Genomic DNA, 15635 nt, shown 5'->3' with positions numbered 1-15635 from the left:
GCAAATTGAAAACTAAATTAATTAATTAATTAAAAAGATTTTGGAATTAGCAATCAAAAAGATATGATTGAAAATTATTTTGAAAAAGATATGATTGAGAAGATATGATTGCAATTTATGAAAAAAAAAAGATATGATTGAGAAGATGTGAATGAAGAAATTAAAAAGATTTGATTTTTGAAAAAGATTTGAAAAGATCAATTTTCGAAATTGAAATTTTGACTTGACTAAAAAAAGATATGATTTTGAAAATCTTTGACTAATTTAATGCAAAATTTCGAAATTTATGAGTAAAATAAGGAAAAGATATTTTTTTAATTTTTGAATTTTAATGAAGAAAGAGAAAAACAACAAAATGACACTAAACTTAGAAATTTTAGATCAAAACAAAGAGAAAAAACAAGAAAACTTTGAATGTCAAGATGAACACCAAGAACAATTTGAAGATCAAGATGAACACCAAGAACAAATTTTTGAAACATTTTTAAGTAAATAAAAGCACAAAAGCACCAAACTTAAAATTTTTAGAAAATCAACCACAAATTTTCGAAAATTTAAAGGAAAACACAAAGAAGATACCAAACTTAGAATTTTTAAAGATCAAGAAAGAACTAAGAACATGCAAATTTGAAAAAAAAATTAAAAGAAAATAAAAACATGCAATTGACACCAAACTTAAAATATGAAACTAACTCAAATAAAAGACTCAAATTTAGTGACTCTAAACCAACAAAAATAAATTATTCCTAATCTAAGCAACAAGATAAACCGTCAGTTGTCCAAACTCGAACAATCCCCGGCAACGGTGCCAAAAACTTGGTGCATGAAATTACAATCACATTTTTGTAACTCTGCACAACTAACCAGCAAGTGCACTGGGTCGTCCAAGTAATACCTTACGTGAGTAAGGGTCAATCCCACGGAGATTGTCGGCTTGAAGCAAGCTATGGTTATCATGTAACTCTTAGTCAGGATATCAATAATTCTCAGATTTAATTGTAAAAAGTAAAAGAACATAAAATAAATACTTGTTATGCAGTAATGGAGAACAAGTTGAGGTTTTGGAGATGCTTTGTCTTCCATGGCAAGCTGTATATTGGTGGATCACCGTTGTCAATGGCTACCATTCGTCCTCTCAGTGAAAATGGTCCAAATGCGCTGTCACCGCACGACTAATCATCTGTCGGTTCTCACTCATGTTGGAATAGGATCCATTGATCCTGTTGTGTCTGTCACTACGCCCAGCACTCGTAAGTTTAAAGCTCGTCACAGTCATCCCTTCGCAGGTCCTACTCGGAATACCACAGACAAGGTTTAGACTTTCCGGATCTCAGGAATGGCCGCCAATAATTCTAGCCTATACCACGAAGGTTCCAATCTTAGATTAGAAACCCAAGAGATACACATTCAAGCTTGATTGCATGTAGAACGGAGGTGGTTGTCAGGCATACGTTCATAGGTGAGAATGATGATGAGTGTCACGGATCATCACATTCATCAGGTTGAAGTGCGAATGAATATCTTAGAATAGAAACAAGCGTGATTGAATGGAAAACTGTAGTAATTGCATTAATCCATCAAAACACAGCAGAGCTCCTCACCCCCAACCATGGGGTTTAGAAACTCATGCCGTAGAGAATACAATATGAAACGTGTAAAATGTCATGAGGTACCAGATGAATCATTAAAAGTAGTTTTTTATAATAAACTAGTGACTTAGGGTTACAGAAAATGAGTAAGCTAGAATAGTTAGTGTAGAAATCCACTTCTGGGGCCCACTTGGTGTGTGCTTGGGCTGAGCATTGAAGCTTTCACATGTAGAGACCTTTCTTGGAGTTAAACGCCAGCTTTTGTGCCAGTTTGGGCATTTAATTCCAGCTTTCATGCCAGTTCTGGCGTTTTGACGCTAGAATTTCTATGCTGACTTGGAACGCCAGTTTGGGCCATCAAATCTCAGGCAAAGTATGAACTATTATATATTTCTAGAAAGCCCAGGATGTCTACTTTCCAACGCAATTAAGAGCGCGCTAATTGGGCTTCTGTAGCTCCAGAAAATCCACTTCGAATGCAGGGAGGTCAGAATCCAACAACATCTGCAGTCCTTTTTCAGCCTCTGAATCAGATTTTTGCTCAGGTCCCTCAATTTCAGCCAGAAAATACCTGAAATCATAGAAAAATACACAAACTTATAGTAAAGCCCAGAAATATGATTTTTATTTAAAAACTAATAAAAACATAATAAAAACTAACTAAAATATGCTAAAAACATACTAAAAACAATGCCAATAAGCGTATAAATTATCCGCTCATCAGTGGACTTCCACCTCACTCCCCATCATAATGCAGTAAATCATTACAGCCCTTTTGATGGTAACTTTAGAGCGGTTGCTAGTAGGGAGTATGGAATGCCCAATGAAGTCTAACCAGCCCCTAGCAACGGGTTTGAGATCTACTCTTCTCAGTTGGTTTGGGTTACCTCTTTTGTTATTGATCCACTTAGTTCCAGGCAGACATATGTCTTTTAGAATCTGATCCAACTTTGGATTAGCCACCACCCTCCTGTTAAAGGATTCTGGATCATCCTTTTGGGGAGATAGCTTGAAGATCTCTCTCACCTTGTCAAGATTGAAATAGAAAGTGTTTCCTCATACCATGGTGCAAAAAGTATGGAATCCTTGTCCATCTTTCTTTTGCTTATCTGTCATCCACATATTTGCATAGAATTCTTGGATCATTGTTATTCCAATATTAAACTCAGGATCAGCTAGAATTTCCCAGCCTCTCTTTTGAATTTTCTCCTGGATCTCCGGGTACTCATCTTCTTTCAATTCATATTTGGCTTCTGGGATCACTATTCTCTTGCACATTATTTTGTAATAATTTTTTTCATGCTGCTTTGTGTAGAATCTAAAAGGTTTGAAAACAACTAGTTGGTTGTCTTCTTTCATGTTTCCTGAAGTGGGATTTCTACTTTTTGGAGCCATAGAATTCGACTAGGGTGAGAAGGAAGGGCTATCTACACACCAAACTTAAAAGGTTTACTCGTTCTCAAGCAAAATAAAGGAAAGAAGATAAAGAAGAGGAGAAGAAGAAGTCGAATGGAAGGAGCAAGAGGGAGGCCGAATGGTATAAATAGGGATGGGGAGGGTGGGATTTTGAAATTCAATTGGAGAAAAGATAGATAAGATATGATTCACACTTTAGTAAAAGATAGAAAAAGATAAGTTTTTTTAAAATCAAAAGATATGAAAAAGATAAGAAGATAAGATAGAATATATGAAAAAGATTTTAAAGATAAATAAAAAAATTAGAAAAGTATTGCAAAAGATATGAAACTTTGAAAAAAATTTGAAAAGATTTTGAAAAAAGATTCGAAAAGATTTTAAATTCGAAAAAAAATTGAAGTTGAAATATGATAGTTTGAAGAATCTTGTTTTAAAAGATATGGTTAAAAGATAAGATATAGAAACGATGTGTTTTGAAAAAAATCAAAATCCTCCTTATCCTGTCATGGGCGTTGAACACCTAGAATGACATCCATTCTGGCGTTCAACGCCAAGCTGCTCATCCCTTATGGGCGTTGAACACTAGGTTGCTCTTCCTCTCTGGGCGTTAAATGCCCAGCTAGCGCCCCCTGAACGCCAGCCTTTGCTGCCTCCCTTCAGGGCATTGAACGCTGAGCCATTGCCCCTTGGCTGGCGTTCAACTCCAGGACTATTGCACCTTGGTGGCATTCAACGCCCATCCAGTACCTCCTGGCTGGTGTTCAACGCCAGTCTTGCTACTCCTTGGGGGCGTTTAACGCCCCTCTTACCTGGCGTTCAACGCCAGCAAGGGGCCTTCCCCAGGGTGCTCCTGTTTTCTACTCTAACTACTGCATATGATGACAAACTTAACATATATGAAAAATTAAACTTAATATAGCTAAAATAAACTTAAAGAAAAATAAGAAAACATTAGTTATTGGTGGGTTGCCTCCCAACAAGCACTTCTTTAACGTCACTAGCTTGACGGTACTGCTCTTATGTCAGCAATAGGGTGGATTTGTCCTGCTCAATCTCACCACCTAAGTAATGTTTCACTCTCTGTCTAATAACAGTGAATTATTTTTCAGAGTAATTGCACTGGAGTTCTATATGGCCCTAGGGTGATACATTAGTGATCAGGAAAGGTCCTGTCTAACGTGTCTTATGCTTTCCAGGGAAAAGCTTTAGTCTAGAATTAAAGAGCAAAACTTTCTGTCCAGGTTCAAAGACTCTGAAAGAAATCTTTCTGTCATGCCACTTCTTGTCATAAATCTTTGCATTCTCAAATGCAGTCAGTCGGAATTCATCCAACTCATTTAACTGGAACAACCGTTTCTCTCGTGCTGCTTTTGCATCAAGGTTCAGGAGTCTGGTTGCCCAGTAGGCCTTGTGTTCCAACTCTACTGGCAGGTGGCATGCCTTCCCATATACCAATTGATATAGTGATGTGCCTATATGGATCTTGAAAGCTGTTCTGAATGCCCAAAGAGCATCATCAAGCTTTCTTGCCCAATCCTTTCTAGAAGTATTTACCATTCTTTACAGGATTCTCTTTAATTCTCTGTTTGAGACTTCAGCTTGACCATTGTCTGTGGATGATATGGGGTGACCACTTTATGTTAAACTCTATATCGGCTCAACACAAAATCAAGTTGTTTATTGCAGAAATGAGTTCTTCCATCACTTATTGGTGTCCTGGGGACACCAAACCTGCTGAAGATGTTCTTCTGAAGGAACTTCATTACTACTCTAGTGTCATTTGTGGGTGAAGTGACTGCTTTAACCGATTTAGACACATAATCTACAGCCACAAGGATGTAGGTGTTTGAGTATGAAGGAGGGAAAGTACCCATGAAGTTTATGCCCCATACATCAAACAGCTCAATCTCTAGGATTCCTTGCTGAGGTATGTCGTGACCATGAGGGAGATTGCCAGCTCTTTGGAGACTATCACAGTGATGAACAAACTCTCGGGAATCTTTAAAGAGTGTGGGCCAGTAAAAACCACTTTGGAGGACTTTAGTGGCTGTTCGCTCTCCTCCAAAGTGTCCTCCATAATCGGAGCCATGGTATTGCCATAGGATTTTATGTGCCTCTTCTTCAAATATATAGCGCTGGATTATCCCATTCAAGCATCTCTTAAAGAGATATGGTTCATTCCACAAGTAGAGTCTAGCATCATGAATGAGCTTTCAGGCTTGCTGCCTACTGTATTCCTTGGGGATTAATCTTATAGCTGTGTAATTTACAATGTCTGCAAACCAAGGTGTCATCCGAATGGCAAAGAGTTGCTCATCCGGGAAGGTTTCAGACACCTCAGTAGAAGGAGGAGATGTCACTTCTACTGGTTCAATCCGGGACAAGTGGTCAGCCACTTAATTTTCTGACCCTTTTTCTGTCTCTAATTTCTATATCAAACTCTTGCAGTAGTAATACCCGTCTTATAAGCCTGGGCTTAGAATACTGCTTGGTGAGAAGATATTTGAGAGCAGCATAGTCAGTGTAGATAATGACCTTAGATCCTATTAGATAGGATCTGAACTTGTCAATGGCATAAACCACTGCAAGTAATTCCTTCTCAGTGGTAGTATAGTATTTTTGTGCGTCATTTAGAATGTGGCTAGCATAATAAATGACATGCAGAAGCTTGTCATGCCTCTGCCCTAGGACTGCACCAATGGCATGGTCACTGGAGTCACACATCAGCTTGAATGGCAAGTCCCAGTTGGGTGCAGAGATTACAAGTGCAGTGATAAGCTTAGCTTTTAGAGTCTCAAAGGCCTGCAGACACTCTTGGTCAAAGACAAATGGAGTGTCAGTAGTTAGTAAGTTACACAGGGGTTTAGAGATTTTAGAAAAATCCTTAATAAACCTCCTGTAGAATCCTGCATGTCCAAGGAAACTTCTAATTCCTTTGACATTAGTGGGTGGTGGTAATCACTCAATTACCTCCACCTTAGCTTAATCCACTTCTATTCCCTTGTTCGAAATCCGATGCCCAAGGACAATTTCTTTAGTCACCATGAAGTGACATTTTTGCCAATTTAAAACCAGGTTTGTCTCTTGGCATCGCTTTAGAACTAGGGCTAAATGGTCAAGGTAGGATTCAAAGGAGTCTCCAAAGACGGAGAAGACATCCATGAATACCTCAAGAAACTTCTCTACCATATCCAAGAAGATGGAGTGTATACATCTCTGAAAGGTGGCAGGTGCATTGCACAGGCCAAATGGCATCTGCCTATAAGCAAACACACCATATGGGCATGTGAATGCTATCTTTTCTTGATCCTGTGGATCCACTGCAATTTGATTATACCCAGAATAACCATCCAGGAAATAATAAAATGCATGCCCTGCTAGTCTCTCTAGCATTTGATCTATGAATGGTAAAGGAAAATGATCCTTTCTGGTGGCGTTATTGAGCCTTCAATAGTTAATGCACATATGCCACCCTGTAACTGTCCATGTAAGAATCAGTTCATTCTTTTCGTTATGAACCACTGTCATGCCTCCCTTTTTGGGAACAACTTGGACAGGGCTTACCCAGGGGCTGTCAGAGATCGGATAAATAATCCCAACCTCCCATAATTTTGTGACTTCCTTTTGCACCACTTCCTTCATGGCTGGATTCAGTTGCCTTTGTGGTTGTACCAATGGTTTGGCGTCATCCTCCAGTAGGATCTTGTGCATGCATCAGGTTTGGCAAATGCCCTTAAGGTCACTTATTATCGATCCAAGAGCTGTCTTGTGTGTCTTTAGCACTTGGATTAGTGCTTTTTCTTCCTGTGGCTTTAAGGCTGAGCTTATAATTACAGGATAAGTGTCCCCATCTCCCAGAAATGCATATTTCAAGGAGGATGGTAATGGCTTTAGCTCGAGTTTAGGAGGAGTTTTCAGAGGTTTCTTTATTTCCTCTAGTTCCTCTATATCCGGCTGAGCATCATAAAAGATGTCATTCAGCTCGTCTTTGAGTCCCTCAGCCATATTCACTTCTTCCACCAAGTAATCAATGATGTCAATACTCATGCACTCCTCCAGAGTGTCTGGATGTAGCATGGCTTTGACAGCATTTAGCATGAACTCATCCTCATTGGCTCTCAAGGTTACTTCCCCTTTCTAAACGTCAATGACGGTCCGTCTTGTAGCTAGGAAGGGTCTTCCTAGAATGATGATTGCACTCTTGTGCTCTTCAATTTCCAGCACCACAAAGTCTGTGGGGAAAGCAAAGGGTCCAACCCTCACAATCATGTCTTCAAACACACCTGATAGAAGCTTAACAGCACCATCAGCTAGTTGAAGACATATGCGGGTAGGTTTAACTTCATGAGTTAAACAGAGTCTCTTTATTAGTGATGCAGGTATTAAGTTAATACTTGCTCCGAGATCACATAGGGCTGTCTTTGTACAAGCGTCCCCTAAGGTGCAGGGTATCATAAACCTCCAAGGTCCTTGAGTTTCTCTAGTAAACTCTTTTGGATCACTGCACTGCATTCTTCAGTGAGGAAGACTGTTTCTGCCTCTCTCCAATCCTTCTTATGACTTAGGATGTATTTCATGAACTTGGCATAAGAGGGTATCTGTTCAAGAGACTCTATAAAAGGGATCTTGATCTCAAGTGTCTTGAGATAATCCGCAAAACGGGCAAACTATTTATCCTTTTCTGCTTGGCGAAGCTTCTGAGGATATGGCATCTTGGCCCTATACTCATCAACCTTGGTTGATGTAGGTTGAATGCCTACAGAATTGGAACGGGGGTTAGTAGCTTGCTTAGGAAAGGTCTTATCAGCACTTGCATGTGTCTGACCATTCCTAGTTGGGTGTTCAACACCCTTGCTGCCCCCTTCCTAGCGTTCAACGCTAGGAACACTGTTCCCTTGTGGGCGTTCAACACCAAGGGTGGGTATCCCTTTTTGACGTTGAACGCCAAGTGTATTTCGCCCCTTTGGGCGTTCACCGCCAGGAATGGTTGAGGCCTCAAAGATGCTTTGTCTTTTTGGATTAACGTTTCTTACTGTCTTCTTCAATAACCTTCTGATTCCTTCAATGGTAGCCGTAAGTGATTAACCTCCTCTACTATAGCAATCCACCACATTGAGATGATTCATGTCCTCTCATCAAGCCACCTCTAGGTTTCTCACTGTAGCAGAAAATGAAGCTCTAAGCAGTCCACTCCCATTCATGATCCTACTCAAGGTGCCATATACAAGGTAGATCTTCCGGATCAGAAAGTGCTGCTTCTTTGACTCTAGCCTTAACGCCACAAAGATCTCACGCACCCATAGTCAACGGAATTATATGTCACATATCCAAAGTTGCTCATATGCTCCATTGGAATCCACAATGCAATCTCTAGCTTTAGTTCAACGCTATCCGGGTCAGGAACTGCATGAAACCCATGTAGAACAAGGGTGATTGTCACAAGTCACCCTTAATTCATAAGATGAAGAAAGAGGTTGCATAAGAGAATAGAATCAGACATATTGAATGAAAATAGTAATATTAGTGATCCATGAAACTCAGTAGAGCTCATAACCTTAACCTTACGAGGTTAGTGACTCATACTGTACAGAAAAGTAGTAATATTCGAATGGGGGTGGAAGAAGATCCTAAACATGGTTGGTCTTCTCCTATATATATACTAAGCTGCTAACTAAGGATTACAAAAATAAGATAGACTAGGTTGATAGTGCAAAAATCTGCTTCTGAGGCTCACTTGGTGAGTGTTTGGGCTGAGCTTGAGTGTCTCCCACGTGCTAATGTCCCTTAGGGGCGTTGAACGCTAGCTAGGGACCCCCTTTTGGGCATTAAACTCCAGTTGCTCCCCTATGGGCACTGGATACCAGGAATGGGGCTGATGGCTGGCGTTGAATGCCAGTTTTAGGCTTTCAATTCCGAAATAATGAATAGGCTATTATACATTTCTGGAACGCCCTCGATGTTAGCTTTCTATAGTTGTTGAAGGCGTGCCATTTGGACTTCTATGGCTTTAGAAAAGCTCCTTCGAGTGCATGGAGGTCAGATCCTGACAGCATCTGCAGTCCTTTCTCTGCTTCTAAATCAGACTTCTGCTCAAACTCCTCAATTTTAGCCAGAAAATACCTGAAATCACCATAAAACACACAAAGTCAAAGTACAATCCAAAAATGTGAATTTTGCACTAAAACCTATGAAAACTTAATAAAACTTAAACAAAATATAACAAAAACTATATGAAAATGATGCCAAAAAGCGTATAAAATATCCGCTCATCACAATCCTCGTGGGATCGACCCTTACTCACCTGCGGTATTACTTGGACGACCCGGTGTACTTTCCGGTTCAGTTGCGCGAGTTTAAATTTCGCACACCAAGGGATAGGTGGCAATGGTTGACACCGATTGAGGGATAAGCACCAACGTCTTTAGTGTTTAGGGTTTACGACAGACAGTGTCGATTGAGGGAGGGCACACCGATGTAGGTGCACTGACGGAGTAGCGCCGATGGAAAGGTGAAAGAGAGGGTGCGAGGTTGCGAATTCGAGGAGGAGGCTTACGTTGAGGGTGCGAGGGTTGCGACAGAGAGGGTGCGATAGAGGGCTGCAAGAGAGGGCATGGAGAGACTATTGGGTGCAAGGGTTTGATGAGTGATAAACCCCATTTGTAGGGTTTATCTTGTGTTGAATTTAGAGGGTTTTGTCAACTTTTCTTCCACATTTATCCAATGAAATAGCATGGTTTTTGTTATTCTCCTTTAATTGTGCTTAAGAGTGAAAACATGCTTTTTAGGTCTTAAAATAGCTAAATTCAATTCACCTTGATTCCATTAGATGCCTTGATATGTTTGTTAAGTGATTTCAGATTTAGGAGGCAAAGATTGGATCAATGGAATGAAGGAAAAGCATGTAAAAATGGAGAACTCATGAAGAAATGAAGGAATCGCAAAAGCTGTCAAGCCGACCTCTTCGCACTTAATCGACCATAACGTGAGCTACAAAGGTCCAAATGATGCGGTTTCCATTGCATTGGGAAGCTAACATCCGGGGTTTCAAAATGATATAAAATTTTTCATAGTTTCATCGCGGTTAGGGGTGCGCATGCACACTGTACGCATACACACCGATGTTGCACGTGACCCACTTTAATGCAACTCGTGGCCAGCGATTTCTGGTGCATTTTGGGCCCAATCTAACTCTTTTCTGATGCTATTTAACCCAAGGATTGAAGAGGGATGAGGCATCTAGTCATTAGTTTAGTTTTATTTTAGTTTTATCATGCTTTAGTTAGTTTCTAGAGAGAGAAGCTCTCTCTTCTCTTTAGAATTAGGAGTAGGTTAGATCTAGATTAGGAATTTTCAGATCTAGGTTAATTTCATGCTTAGATTTACTTTTCCTTTATCAATTCTTCTTCTTCTACATCTCTTCTCTCTAGTTTAGCATTTAATTCTTGTAATTCTCTACTTTTATGTTGATGCACTTTTGTTCTTTCCTTTTCCTTTTTATGCAATTTATGTTTTCATGTTCCTTTATTGTTGATTTGATTTGTTGTTATTTAATTCGTTGCAATTGAGTAGTGTAGATTTACTTTCCTTGCAATTTTACTATGTTTTCCTTTTATGCCTTCTAAGTATTTGATAAAATGCTTGGTTTGATTTTAGAGTAGAATTTTAGTGCTCTTGGCTTAGGAAGGTAACTTAGGAACTCTTGAGTTACTAATATCTAGGTGATTGATGATTGGGAGCCATTAACGCTAGATCTCACTAATTTGATTTGGTGGAGAACTAGAACTTATGGACTTGGATTGAGATAGCTCATTTGACTTTCCTTTATTAGTTAGAGGATGACTTAATGGGGTTGATCCTTGCCAATTCTCATGTTGTGGTTAGTGAAAAGGATAGAGATCATTGACTACCAAACCTTGCCAAGACCTTTGTTATGTTAGTTTATTTTCATTGCCATTTATATTTCATGTCCCTTATCCCAAAAACATACCTCATAACCAATAACAAGACACTTTGTTACAATTCCTAGGGCGAATGACCCGAGGTTCCAATACTTTGGTTTATAAATTTAGGGGTTTGTACTTGTGACAACCAAATTTTTGTATGAAAGGATTATTGTTGGTTTAGAAACTATACTTGCAACGAGAAATTCTATACCATCAATATTCTGATCATCAATGAGCGGATAATTTATACACTTTTTGGCAATGTTTTTACGTAGTTTTTATTATGTTTTAGTTACTTTTTATTATATTTTTATTAGTTTTTATGCAAAAATCACATTTCTGGACTTTACTATGAGTTTGTGTATTTTTCTGTAATTTCAGGTATTTTCTGGCTGAAATTGAGGGACCTGAGCAAAAGTCTGATACAGAGGCTGAGAAAGGACTATGGATGCTGTTGGATTCTGACCCTCCGGCACTCGAAGTGAATTTTTTGGAGCTACAGAAGCCCAATTGGTGCGTTCTCAATTGCTTTGTAAAGTAGACATCATGGGCTTTCCATCAATATATAATAATAGTCCATATTTTGCTCGAGATTTGATTGCCCAAACTGGCGTTCAAACGCCAGCCAAAGACCCTTTTCTGGCGTAAAACGCCAGAACTAGCACCAGAACTGGAGTTAAATGCCCAAACTGGCATCCAAGCTGGTGTTTAACTCTAGAAAAGGCCTATGAACTTGTAAAGCTCAATGCTCAGCCCAAGCACACACCAAGTGGGCCCCGAAAGTGGATTTCTACACTATCTGCACTTAGTTACTTATTTTCTATAATCCTTAGAAACTAGTTTAGTATAAATAGCACCTTTTACTATTGTATGCATACCTTTTTCATCTTTTATAAACTTCATGCTTGGCTGGCCTCACGGCCATGCCTAGGCTATTTTCTCTTATGTATTTTCCAACGGTGAAGTTTCTACACCTCATAGATTAAGGTGCGGAGCCCTGCTGTTCTTCATGAATTAATGCAAGTACTATTGTTTCTCTTTCAATTCACCCTTACTTCTTATCCAAGATATACTCTCGTACTTAATTCAGTTAAGTCAAAATAAAGGGGTGACTCGTGACAATCACCCACTATCTTCGTTACTTGCTTAGCCAAGATCCGCGTGCCTAACAACTACAAGCGGTCTACATGATGTTCAACGTAGTCATTAGACGACAACCGGAGTATAGTCTCTTGGGTCTCTAATCCACGGACCGAGTCCGTGAGATTAGAACCTTCGTGGTAGAGGCTAGAACCAATTGGCAGCATTCTGAGATCCAGAAAGTCTAAACTTTATCTGTGGTATTCCGAGGAGGATCTGGGAAGGGATGATTGTGACGAGCTTCAAACTCGCGAATGTTGGGCGCAGTGACAATGTACAAAAGGATAGAGAGATCCTATTCTGACACAAGTGAGAACCGACAGATGATTAGCCATGCGGTAGCTGTACTTGGTATTTTTCAATTATCAAAAGACATAACCAATTGAATCTGCCTGACTAAAATTTACAGGATGACCATAGCTTGCTACAAGGCGGCAATCTCCGTGGGATCGACCCTTACTCACGTAAGGTTTTATTACTTGGACGACCCAGTGCACTTGCTGGTTAGTTGTACCGGAGTTGTGAAAAGTGTGATCACAATTCCGTGCACCAAGTTTTTGGCGCCATTACCGGGGATTGTTCGAATTTGGACAACTGACGGTTCATCTTGTTGCTTAGATTAGGTAACCTTCTTTCTTGTTTCAACCTTTACTTTCTTTTTAAAATGTTTTTTAAAAATATTTCAAAAAAAATCACAAATATAGTTTTTGAAAAATTCATAAAAATTTTTAAGAATGAATTCCACCTTAGAGCTTCATTATGATATGTTGAAGCCTGGCTAGCTATCAAGCCATGTCTAATATTTTGGACTGAGGTTTTCACTTATCATTGCAGGAGCCTTTGGATTCTTATTTATTGGATTGTTGTATGTAATGCTATGCTAAAGCTTAGCTAGCCATTTGGCCATGTCTAATTCTTTTGGACCGAAGCTTTAGACTAACACTGCATGAATCCTGGAATTCTTATTAAAAATTTTGAATTTCTTTATTTTCTTTTTCCAAAATAATTTTAGAAAAAAAATAAAATTTACAAAAAAAAAATAATAAAATCATTAAACCAACAAAAGAATTTTGTGTTTCTTGTTTGAGTCTAGTGTCAAATTTTAAGTTTGGTGTCAACTGCATGTTTTTAATTTTTCTTAGATTTTCGAAAATTCATGCATTATGTTCTTCTTTGATCTTCAAGTTGTTCTTAATGATTTTCCTTGTTTGATCTTTAATTTTTCTTGTTTTGTGTCTTTTCTTGTTTTTCTCGTGCATTTTCAAATTGTTAGTGTCCCTAGTACAAAAGTTCTTAAGTTTGGTGTCTTGCATGTCTTTCTTTTCTTAAAAATTTTCAAAAATATGTTCTTGATGTTCATCATGATATTCAAAGTGTTCTTGGTATTCATCTTGAAATTCAAAGTGATCTTGCATGCATTATTTGTTTTGATCTTAAATTTTTATGTTTTATATCATTTTGTTGTTTTTCTCTCTCCTCAATAAAACTTCAAAAGTCAAAAAAGTATCTTTTCCTTATTCTTCTCATAATTTTTGAAATTTTGAGTTGACTTGGTAAAAAATTTTTAAAATTTAGTTGTTTCTTGTTAGTCAAGTCAAAATTTCAATTTAAAAACTTTAACTTTTCAAATCTTTTTCAAAATCAATTCTTTTTGTTTTTTTTTTATGATTTTCGAATTTCGTTCTTAAAATTTTTCAAAATCTTTTCCATTTTTCTTTTAATGTTTTCGAAAATTTTAAAACTAATTTTTCAAAATCATTTCTTAATTTTATTTCATATTTTCGAAAATCCTTGGTAACAATTAATGTTTTGATTCAAAAATTTCAAGTTTGTTACTTTCTTCTTAAGAAAGGTTCAATCATTAAATTCTAGAATCATATCTTTTAGTTTCTTGTTAGTCAAGTCATCAACTTTAATTTTAAAAACCAAATCTTTTTAATTTCTTTTTAATCATATCTTTTTAAAATTTTAATTTCAAAATCTTTTTCTAACTTCTTATCTTTTCAAAATTTATTTTCAAATCTTTTTTCAATTAACCACTAGTCTTGTTTGTTTTAATTTTAAAAAGTTTACTATTTCTTATCTTTTTCAAAACTACCTAACTACTTTTCTCTCTCATTAATTTCGAAAACTAACTAACAAATTTTTCAAAAATATTTTTAATTAATTAATTTATTTAGTTTTTAATTTGCTTTTATTTCTTTTCTTAAATTTCGAATTCTAACTTATAATTAAAATAAAAACAAAATATTTTTCTTTTCTTTTAATTAATATTCGAATATACTCTCTCTCTCATCTCTTTCTATTTATTTACTTAATTACTAACACTTCTCTTCTACTCATAATTTGAACCCCTCTCTCTTTTCTCTGTTCCAATTACTCATATCATCTCTCTACCTCATTCTTCTATTCTTCTATTCTTCTACTCACATAAAGGAATATCTATACTGTGACATAGAGGATTTCCATTCTCTCTTTGTTCTCTTCTTTTTCATATGAGCAGGAACAAGGATAAAGACATTCTAGTTGAAGTTGATCCTGAACTTGAAAGGACTCTGAAGAGGAGGCTAAGAGAAGCTATAGCACAACACTCCGGAGAGGACCTTACAGAAAATTTTGAAAAAGAAGCAGACATGGCAGCTGAACCCAACAAGGAAGATGCTTGGTGACTTTACTGCACCAACTTCCGACTTTTATGGAAGAAGCATCTCAATTCCTGCGATTGGAGCAAACAACTTTGAGCTTAAGCCTCAATTAGTTTCTCTAATGCAGCAGAATTGCAAGTTTCATGGACTTTCATTGGAAAATCCTCATCAATTCGTAGCTGAATTCTTACAGATCTGTGATATTGTTAAGACCAATGGGGTTAATCCCGAGGTCTACAGACTTCTGCTTTTCCCTTTTGCTGTAAGAGACAGAGCTAGGATATGGTTGGACTCACAACCTAAAGAAAGCCTGAACTCTTGGTTAAAGTTAGTCAATGCTTTCTTGGCCAAATTCTTTCCACCTCAAAAGTTGAGCAAGATTAGAGTGGAAGTCCAAACCTTCAGACAGAAGGAAGGTGAATCCCTCTATAAAGCTTGGGAAAGATACAATCAATTGATCAGAAGGTGTCCTTCTGACATGCTTTCAAAATGGAGCATCTTATGTAAATTCTATGATGGTTTGTCTGAATTGTCCAAGATGTCATTGGACCACTCTGCTGGTGGATCTCTTCATCTGAGGAAAACACCTGCAGAAGCCCAGGAACTCATTGAAATGGTTGCAAATAACCTGTTCATGTATACTTCTGAAAGAAATCCTATGAATAATGGGATGACTCAGAAGAAAAGAGTTCTTGAAATTGATACTCTGAATGCCATATTGGCTCAAAATAAAATATTGACTCAACAAGTCAATATGATCTCTCAGAATCTAACTGGATTGCAAGCTGCATCCGGCAGAACTAAAGAATCCTCCTCTGAAGGAGAAGCTTATGACTCTGAGAATTCTGGAATGGAAGAAGTGAATTACATAGATGAATCCTATGGAAACACCTATAATACTT

The sequence above is a fragment of the Arachis ipaensis genome, chromosome B03, assembly GCF_000816755.2.
Source record: "Arachis ipaensis cultivar K30076 chromosome B03, Araip1.1, whole genome shotgun sequence".
Taxonomy (NCBI): domain Eukaryota; kingdom Viridiplantae; phylum Streptophyta; class Magnoliopsida; order Fabales; family Fabaceae; genus Arachis; species Arachis ipaensis.
This window is presented reverse-complemented; position numbering follows the sequence as displayed.